Genomic DNA, 10,404 nt, shown 5'->3' on the forward strand with positions numbered 1-10,404 from the left:
TCCTGATAAACTCCAGGATACCTCTGCACCAACCCTATACTCAATCTATCATTAATTTTGGACGTTTTTTCCAGGAACAAGAAGCAGAATGGCGTATATTTTCATTTACTGTCAAATAAAACCATACATCAAAAATGATTGAAGCTTCCTACATTTAGAATGTTCTTGTATTTGACAAAGAAATTAAAATCATCATGTAAATTACCTACACACCTATTTTCTCCTTCTTTCGTCAGTAGAGATAATTAAGGGGTGAATATTAAAACTATAATGAAAAAGAGTGAGTATCGATTTGGCGAAGTGGACCACTGACGATCAGACCGAGGCCATCACGTCAGGTATTAGATCCTAACTGCTTTAGTCTCAGAGGAAGAGTCCTACCACCACGCTGCGGCTCACCCCGTCATCAGACGTACGTATAGATAATGATAAATATAAACTTATGACATTGTGCAACTTCCAGTTCCGATTTGGCGCCGACAAATTATTATGATGCAAGATGACGAAATGCTTTGTTTTTACATGACTAAGTTCAAAATTTCTCTTCAAGAAAATGATAGTGCTTTCTTAAGAAAACTACATCAACTTGTAAAATAAATGTTAAAAGTGAAAATAATTAAATTGAAGGAATTATGTTTTGTTAACGATATGCTGCTTTGATAAGTTATAATACCTGAAACTCTGTCATGCTTTTTATCTCAAAGTTCATTACATACTATAATGCATCCTCGAAATTCAAAGTAATCCTGGAATTTCGATGATAGCAATTATGCGGCAATAGCATTGCTATATGTTTAGATATATGTGTAACTAGTGTGATATACGGTGAACCTGAAAACGTTGGCGAACTACCGTGTTGATTTCTTTTTAATTATATATATTGGTCATGTCAATTTCTACCAAATATGGGAAATTATCTATTTGATTATTAAGTTGAAAATTTAGCAAGTAAGAGATGGACAAAAAAATCAGTGAGTATCGAGCTAGCGTCACTGTGGCCTCCTTTCGGAGTACAGCTATGTGCTTTAGTCTCAATAGATGATACACAACACGCCGTGGCTCACTGCTTACTATTTAGGATCATTAATACAAATAAAGCTACCTGGTCAGTGGTCATTAGACGACTAAAGTTTTCTGTATTTATACGTGTATTTACATAGGTGCCTTGGTACGCGAGCGATGATGTGCAATGTAAAGCTATACAGCTGAATGTCTAAATATGATATGTACAGTGTGGAAATAGCAGTGGTTAAGACTGTAGTGTTGACTTAATAAAAAGAAAAATGATTCAGTATTGGAGTAAGATTTGATTCCGTTATGTTACTGAAGGGTACATTATGAAAAAAATAAGTTATATCCAAAAAAAAAAGGAAAAGTCTACGACACCTGGTATTCCCAGGCGGTCACCCATCCAAGTACTAACCAGGCTCGACGTTGCTTAACTTCGGTGATCGGACGAGAACCGGTGTTTTCAACGTGATATGGCCGTAGACACTCAAATGATAAAATTTTCCCTATTTATGCTTGACTTTCTGCATGTGCACTTCCGGTGTACATGTATATTTACGTCCCATCGTACGCGACCACCTCGCCCAGTTGACCAAGACCAAATATTGCGAGCCAAATTTGTATGTAAAAATTTTCATTCAATGTGCAACGTAAAACGTGTTGTACAGTTTTGTGTTTAGTCTCAATACATAGTACATAACACGCTGTGGCTCTCTGCTTAACATACCGGGTAACTGATACATATAAAGCTACCTGGACAGTGGTGCAATATCCGCTAACATTTCTCACGAGTTAGGAATAAATGTAAAAACGTCCATTTTCTTTGACTTCACTCCATGTTATGTAAAGGTGGGGAGAAATCAGTCTTCGTTTATTGCTTCAATTTAGTAATATATCTATGTTTTTCAAAATGGAATCTACATCAGTAACCGGAATTTTCACAATCATTAACCACAGTGCTACCTCGATATTCACTCTTTTTTATAATCTTACGAAATCATTGCAGAGCTTGGCTTGTAAACATATTTCCGTCTTTATCATATACCATTATCTAACTACTGCAATGTTATTTTAGTTGTAAACATCATGAAAAAATATTTAGTATATTTAGTTTTTACCCTTTCAGAATAAATATTTTACAGATATGGTAAAATTGTGCTATTAACAAACATAATAGAATCTTAACTGAGGAGATTGAAGAAATGTCCTGATCAACAGCAGGATATCGCTGCACCAACTCCATACTCACTCTTTTTCATAATCACACGACCTTTTTTCAGAGCTGGGACTTGTAAACATATTTTCGACCATTTCATATACAATACTCAAACTACTACATTGTTGGTTTTTTGATGTAAACATCATGAAAAAGTAAGAAATAAAATAAGATTTATTTCCCTTTCAGAATAAATATATTATAATATAGTTGAATTGTTTTATTAACAAATATCATATAATCTTACCTGAGTAGACTGAAGAAATATCCTGATAAACTCCAGGATACCGCTGCACCAACTCCATACTCATTATACTATTAATTTTGCAAAATCTTACCAAGACGATATTCGAAAAGGAGGCAAAATGGCAGGTATTATCACTTACTGTCAAATAAAACCATACATCAAATATGATTGAAGCTTCCTATATTTAGAATGTTCTTGTATTTGACAAAGAAATTAAAATCATCATGTAAATTACCTACACACCTATTTTCTCCTTCTTTCGTCAGTAGAGATAATTAAGGGGTGAATATTAAAACTATAATGAAAAAGAGTGAGTATCGATTTGGCGAAGTGGACCACTGACGATCAGACCGAGGCCATCACGTCAGGTATTAGATCCTAACTGCTTTAGTCTCAGAGGAAGAGTCCTACCACCACGCTGCGGCTCACCCCGTCATCAGACGTACGTATAGATAATGATAAATATAAACTTATGACATTGTGCAACTTCCAGTTCCGATTTGGCGCCGACAAATTATTATGATGCAAGATGACGAAATGCTTTGTTTTTACATGACTAAGTTCAAAATTTCTGTTCAAGAAAATGATAGTGCTTTCTTAAGAAAACTACATCAACTTGTAAAATAAATGTTAAAAGTGAAAATAATTAAATTGAAGGAATTATGTTTTGTTAACGATATGCTGCTTTGATAAGTTATAATACCTGAAACTCTGTCATGCTTTTTATCTCAAAGTTCATTACATACTATAATGCATCCTCGAAATTCAAAGTAATCCTGGAATTTCGATGATAGCAATTATGCGGCAATAGCATTGCTATATGTTTAGATATATGTGTAACTAGTGTGATATACGGTGAACCTGAAAACGTTGGCGAACTACCGTGTTGATTTCTTTTTAATTATATATATTGGTCATGTCAATTTCTACCAAATATGGGAAATTATCTATTTGATTATTAAGTTGAAAATTTAGCAAGTAAGAGATGGACAAAAAAATCAGTGAGTATCGAGGTAGCGTCACTGCGACCTCCTTTCGGAGTACAGCTGTGTGCTTTAGTCTCAATAGATGATACACAACACGCCGTGGCTCACTGCTTACTATTTAGGATCATTAATACAAATAAAGCTACCTGGTCAGTGGTCATTAGACGACTAAAGTTTTCTGTATTTATACGTGTATTTACATAGGTCCCTTGGTACGCGAGCGATGATGTGCAATGTAAAGCTATACAGCTGAATGTCTAAATATGATATGTACAGTGTGGAAATAGCAGTGGTTAAGACTGTAGTGTTGACTTAATAAAAAGAAAAATGATTCAGTATTGGAGTAAGATTTGATTCCGTTATGTTACTGAAGGGTACATTATGAAAAAAATAAGTTATATCCAAAAAAAAAAGGAAAAGTCTACGACACCTGGTATTCCCAGGCGGTCACCCATCCAAGTACTAACCAGGCTCGACGTTGCTTAACTTCGGTGATCGGACGAGAACCGGCTTTTTTTTTTTTTTTTTGTTTTTAAATTAATTTTAATGTACCAGCAAATAGGGCCTACGGGGTTGGTGCCCCGGAGGTTCCTCACAGTGCATATATAGATCGATGACAATATCATAGCTTACATAATATGATAATCAAATAATCATTAAAAAAACAATACATGTCGGTCTCTTCGAATGTGAAATAGTGAGTATTTTATCATTCCATCAGATTGAATAAAAATAGAATGTGTCTTTAATCTAATAAAGGCTTTATAATACACACCCTCAAATATTGCGTTAACATAATTCACAATGACAGTACTAAATTTCTTTCTGAAGAATTATTCTTCTCTAACAAGTGATTATTCTGTACCATGTATTTGGCAAAAAGAAACGGTTTATTGTTCACCTTGTAGTAAATTTGTACGTAGTCAAAATATTTACGAAGAGTATACATAAAAAAATTCCTCAAATCAACCTTTGACATTTTATTCACTACAAGATTTCTTCTTTTAAAAATACAAAAACGGACTACACCTAACAAGAAGTTGAGGAAAAAATGATTTGTTCCTTTAATTTTTCTAGTGTAACCAAAAAGAACCAGCTTCCTAAGAGACACATCAACAATATAAGTGGGGTTAGCATCCTTAAGCAACTTCCTTGTTAACATATCAATATAATCTAAGAAAACAGTTCCGAACATTCAAAGTACATATGTTGTAATGTTTCCTTTTTTATATTACACACAAGACAAACATCACTATCTACTTTACCAATTTTCATCAACTTGTCCATAGTAAAAATAGAATTGTGGACAGTGCGAAAATGGACATCAATGATATCTGAGGGCAAAAAGGGCATATACATTATAGAAAAAACGGGCTTCAAATCAGCATTTTCAAAAATGTCTGACCAGTAATCTACCGCCTTTGGCTTTTTAAAACAACGTCTGATAAAACACGCATAAATCTCCCGAGTAGACCTGGGAAAAATCTTTACCGTGGTGCCATTGTCATCCTTGTACACGACATAAGGTTGACACTCCGTACTAGTATTAGTGTGAACACTGGTTAAAACTGTTTTCTTGTATTCAGCTGGTATACAACTCATAACGAGAACCGGTGTTTTCAACGTGATATGGCCGTAGACACTCAAATGATAAAATTTTCCCTATTTATGCTTGACTTTCTGCATGTGCACTTCCGGTGTACATGTATATTTACGTCCCATCGTACGCGACCACCTCGCCCAGTTGACCAAGACCAAATATTGCGAGCCAAATTTGTATGTAAAAATTTTCATTCAATGTGCAACGTAAAACGTGTTGTACAGTTGTGTGTTTAGTCTCAATACATAGTACATAACACGCTGTGGCTCTCTGCTTAACATACCGGGTAACTGATACATATAAAGCTACCTGGACAGTGGTGCAATATCCGCTAACATTTCTCACGAGTTAGGAATAAATGTAAAAACGTCCATTTTCTTTGACTTCACTCCATGTTATGTAAAGGTGGGGAGAAATCAGTCTTCGTTTATTGCTTCAATTTAGTAATATATCTATGTTTTTCAAAATGGAATCTACATCAGTAACCGGAATTTTCACAATCATTAACCACAGTGCTACCTCGATATTCACTCTTTTTTATAATCTTACGAAATCATTGCAGAGCTTGGCTTGTAAACATATTTCCGTCTTTATCATATACCATTATCTAACTACTGCAATGTTATTTTAGTTGTAAACATCATGAAAAAATATTTAGTATATTTAGTTTTTACCCTTTCAGAATAAATATTTTACAGATATGGTAAAATTGTGCTATTAACAAACATAATAGAATCTTAACTGAGGAGATTGAAGAAATGTCCTGATCAACAGCAGGATATCGCTGCACCAACTCCATACTCACTCTTTTTCATAATCACACGACCTTTTTTCAGAGCTGGGACTTGTAAACATATTTTCGACCATTTCATATACAATACTCAAACTACTACATTGTTGGTTTTTTGATGTAAACATCATGAAAAAGTAAGAAATAAAATAAGATTTATTTCCCTTTCAGAATAAATATATTATAATATAGTTGAATTGTTTTATTAACAAATATCATATAATCTTACCTGAGTAGACTGAAGAAATATCCTGATAAACTCCAGGATACCGCTGCACCAACTCCATACTCATTATACTATTAATTTTGCAAAATCTTACCAAGACGATATTCGAAAAGGAGGGCAAAATGGCAGGTATTATCACTTACTGTCAAATAAAACCATACATCAAATATGATTGAAGCTTCCTATATTTAGAATGTTCTTGTATTTGACAAAGAAATTAAAATCATCATGTAAATTACCTACACACCTATTTTCTCCTTCTTTCGTCAGTAGAGATAATTAAGGGGTGAATATTAAAACTATAATGAAAAAGAGTGAGTATCGATTTGGCGAAGTGGACCACTGACGATCAGACCGAGGCCATCACGTCAGGTATTAGATCCTAACTGCTTTAGTCTCAGAGGAAGAGTCCTACCACCACGCTGCGGCTCACCCCGTCATCAGACGTACGTATAGATAATGATAAATATAAACTTATGACATTGTGCAACTTCCAGTTCCGATTTGGCGCCGACAAATTATTATGATGCAAGATGACGAAATGCTTTGTTTTTACATGACTAAGTTCAAAATTTCTGTTCAAGAAAATGATAGTGCTTTCTTAAGAAAACTACATCAACTTGTAAAATAAATGTTAAAAGTGAAAATAATTAAATTGAAGGAATTATGTTTTGTTAACGATATGCTGCTTTGATAAGTTATAATACCTGAAACTCTGTCATGCTTTTTATCTCAAAGTTCATTACATACTATAATGCATCCTCGAAATTCAAAGTAATCCTGGAATTTCGATGATAGCAATTATGCGGCAATAGCATTGCTATATGTTTAGATATATGTGTAACTAGTGTGATATACGGTGAACCTGAAAACGTTGGCGAACTACCGTGTTGATTTCTTTTTAATTATATATATTGGTCATGTCAATTTCTACCAAATATGGGAAATTATCTATTTGATTATTAAGTTGAAAATTTAGCAAGTAAGAGATGGACAAAAAAATCAGTGAGTATCGAGCTAGCGTCACTGTGGCCTCCTTTAGGAGTACAGCTGTGTGCTTTAGTCTCAATAGATGATACACAACACGCCGTGGCTCACTGCTTACTATTTAGGATCATTAATACAAATAAAGCTACCTGGTCAGTGGTCATTAGACGACTAAAGTTTTCTGTATTTATACGTGTATTTACATAGGTCCCTTGGTACGCGAGCGATGATGTGCAATGTAAAGCTATACAGCTGAATGTCTAAATATGATATGTACAGTGTGGAAATAGCAGTGGTTAAGACTGTAGTGTTGACTTAATAAAAAGAAAAATGATTCAGTATTGGAGTAAGATTTGATTCCGTTATGTTACTGAAGGGTACATTATGAAAAAAATAAGTTATATTAAAAAAAAAGGAAAATTGTTCTACGGATTCAGAATAAATAAGTGGTATGACATAATAGAATGAAAAAAATAGTTATAACCAGGCTTCTATGAAATAAAAGATTAATTTCCCTTTAAAAAAGTTATACTTCTATCATTAATTTTTTTTTTCCGAACAAGAAAAAAACAAAGAAAAAAATAATCATCTACGACACCTGGTATTTAAAAGGCGGTCACCCATCCAAGCAACTTCCAGTTACTAAAAAAATAAAATAAGTTATATTAAAAAATAAATGTTAAAAGTGATAATTAAATTCATTATGTTTGGTAAATTGATAAGTTATAATACCTGAAACTCTGTATGCTTTTTATCTCAAAACATTGGTTCCCTATAGCATTGCTATATGTTATATATGTGTAACTAGTGATATACAAACCTGAAAAGTTAACTTCGGTTTTTTGTGTTAAAGCTCAACCACAGTCAACCCTTTGATTTTCAATTTTTGGACTAAAAAGGAGTCAACCTTGGAAGTTTTACACAACGTCATCCAAGTACTAACCAAAATAACTTCGGTGATCGGACGAGAACCGGTGTTTTCAACGTGATATGGCCGTAGACACTCAAATGATAAAATTTTCCCTATTTATGCTTGACTTTCTGCATGTGCACTTCCGGTGTACATGTATATTTACGTCCCATCGTACGCGACCACCTCGCCCAGTTGACCAAGACCAAATATTGCGAGCCAAATTTGTATGTAAAAATTTTCATTCAATGTGCAACGTAAAACGTGTTGTACAGTTTTGTGTTTAGTCTCAATACATAGTACATAACACGCTGTGGCTCTCTGCTTAACATACCGGGTAACTGATACATATAAAGCTACCTGGACAGTGGTGCAATATCCGCTAACATTTCTCACGAGTTAGGAATAAATGTAAAAACGTCCATTTTCTTTGACTTCACTCCATGTTATGTAAAGGTGGGGAGAAATCAGTCTTCGTTTATTGCTTCAATTTAGTAATATATCTATGTTTTTCAAAATGGAATCTACATCAGTAACCGGAATTTTCACAATCATTAACCACAGTGCTACCTCGATATTCACTCTTTTTTATAATCTTACGAAATCATTGCAGAGCTTGGCTTGTAAACATATTTCCGTCTTTATCATATACCATTATCTAACTACTGCAATGTTATTTTAGTTGTAAACATCATGAAAAAATATTTAGTATATTTAGTTTTTACCCTTTCAGAATAAATATTTTACAGATATGGTAAAATTGTGCTATTAACAAACATAATAGAATCTTAACTGAGGAGATTGAAGAAATGTCCTGATCAACAGCAGGATATCGCTGCACCAACTCCATACTCACTCTTTTTCATAATCACACGACCTTTTTTCAGAGCTGGGACTTGTAAACATATTTTCGACCATTTCATATACAATACTCAAACTACTACATTGTTGGTTTTTTGATGTAAACATCATGAAAAAGTAAGAAATAAAATAAGATTTATTTCCCTTTCAGAATAAATATATTATAATATAGTTGAATTGTTTTATTAACAAATATCATATAATCTTACCTGAGTAGACTGAAGAAATATCCTGATAAACTCCAGGATACCGCTGCACCAACTCCATACTCATTATACTATTAATTTTGCAAAATCTTACCAAGACGATATTCGAAAAGGAGGCAAAATGGCAGGTATTATCACTTACTGTCAAATAAAACCATACATCAAATATGATTGAAGCTTCCTATATTTAGAATGTTCTTGTATTTGACAAAGAAATTAAAATCATCATGTAAATTACCTACACACCTATTTTCTCCTTCTTTCGTCAGTAGAGATAATTAAGGGGTGAATATTAAAACTATAATGAAAAAGAGTGAGTATCGATTTGGCGAAGTGGACCACTGACGATCAGACCGAGGCCATCACGTCAGGTATTAGATCCTAACTGCTTTAGTCTCAGAGGAAGAGTCCTACCACCACGCTGCGGCTCACCCCGTCATCAGACGTACGTATAGATAATGATAAATATAAACTTATGACATTGTGCAACTTCCAGTTCCGATTTGGCGCCGACAAATTATTATGATGCAAGATGACGAAATGCTTTGTTTTTACATGACTAAGTTCAAAATTTCTGTTCAAGAAAATGATAGTGCTTTCTTAAGAAAACTACATCAACTTGTAAAATAAATGTTAAAAGTGAAAATAATTAAATTGAAGGAATTATGTTTTGTTAACGATATGCTGCTTTGATAAGTTATAATACCTGAAACTCTGTCATGCTTTTTATCTCAAAGTTCATTACATACTATAATGCATCCTCGAAATTCAAAGTAATCCTGGAATTTCGATGATAGCAATTATGCGGCAATAGCATTGCTATATGTTTAGATATATGTGTAACTAGTGTGATATACGGTGAACCTGAAAACGTTGGCGAACTACCGTGTTGATTTCTTTTTAATTATATATATTGGTCATGTCAATTTCTACCAAATATGGGAAATTATCTATTTGATTATTAAGTTGAAAATTTAGCAAGTAAGAGATGGACAAAAAAATCAGTGAGTATCGAGGTAGCGTCACTGCGGCCTCCTTTCGGAGTACAGCTATGTGCTTTAGTCTCAATAGATGATACACAACACGCCGTGGCTCACTGCTTACTATTTAGGATCATTAATACAAATAAAGCTACCTGGTCAGTGGTCATTAGACGACTAAAGTTTTCTGTATTTATACGTGTATTTACATAGGTGCCTTGGTACGCGAGCGATGATGTGCAATGTAAAGCTATACAGCTGAATGTCTAAATATGATATGTACAGTGTGGAAATAGCAGTGGTTAAGACTGTAGTGTTGACTTAATAAAAAGAAAAAATGATTCAGTATTGGAGTAAGATTTGATTCCGTTATGTTACTGAAGGGTA

The 10,404-nt window shown here is 33.8% G+C and overlaps 1 non-coding gene across 1 annotated transcript; it reads right to left on the minus strand.

The window, feature by feature from the left end:
- Nucleotides 1-1,374: 1,374 nt before the first annotated feature.
- On the minus strand, nucleotides 1,375-1,493 carry LOC132557724 (5S ribosomal RNA). Its single transcript, XR_009554524.1, has one exon. It is a non-coding gene; the product is annotated as a 5S ribosomal RNA (ribosomal RNA).
- Nucleotides 1,494-10,404: the final 8,911 nt, after the last annotated feature.

This window comes from Ylistrum balloti, unplaced genomic scaffold, assembly GCF_031769215.1.
Source record: "Ylistrum balloti isolate Yb309-2 unplaced genomic scaffold, AGI_CSIRO_Ybal_v1 Utg370712, whole genome shotgun sequence".
NCBI lineage: Eukaryota > Metazoa > Mollusca > Bivalvia > Pectinida > Pectinidae > Ylistrum > Ylistrum balloti.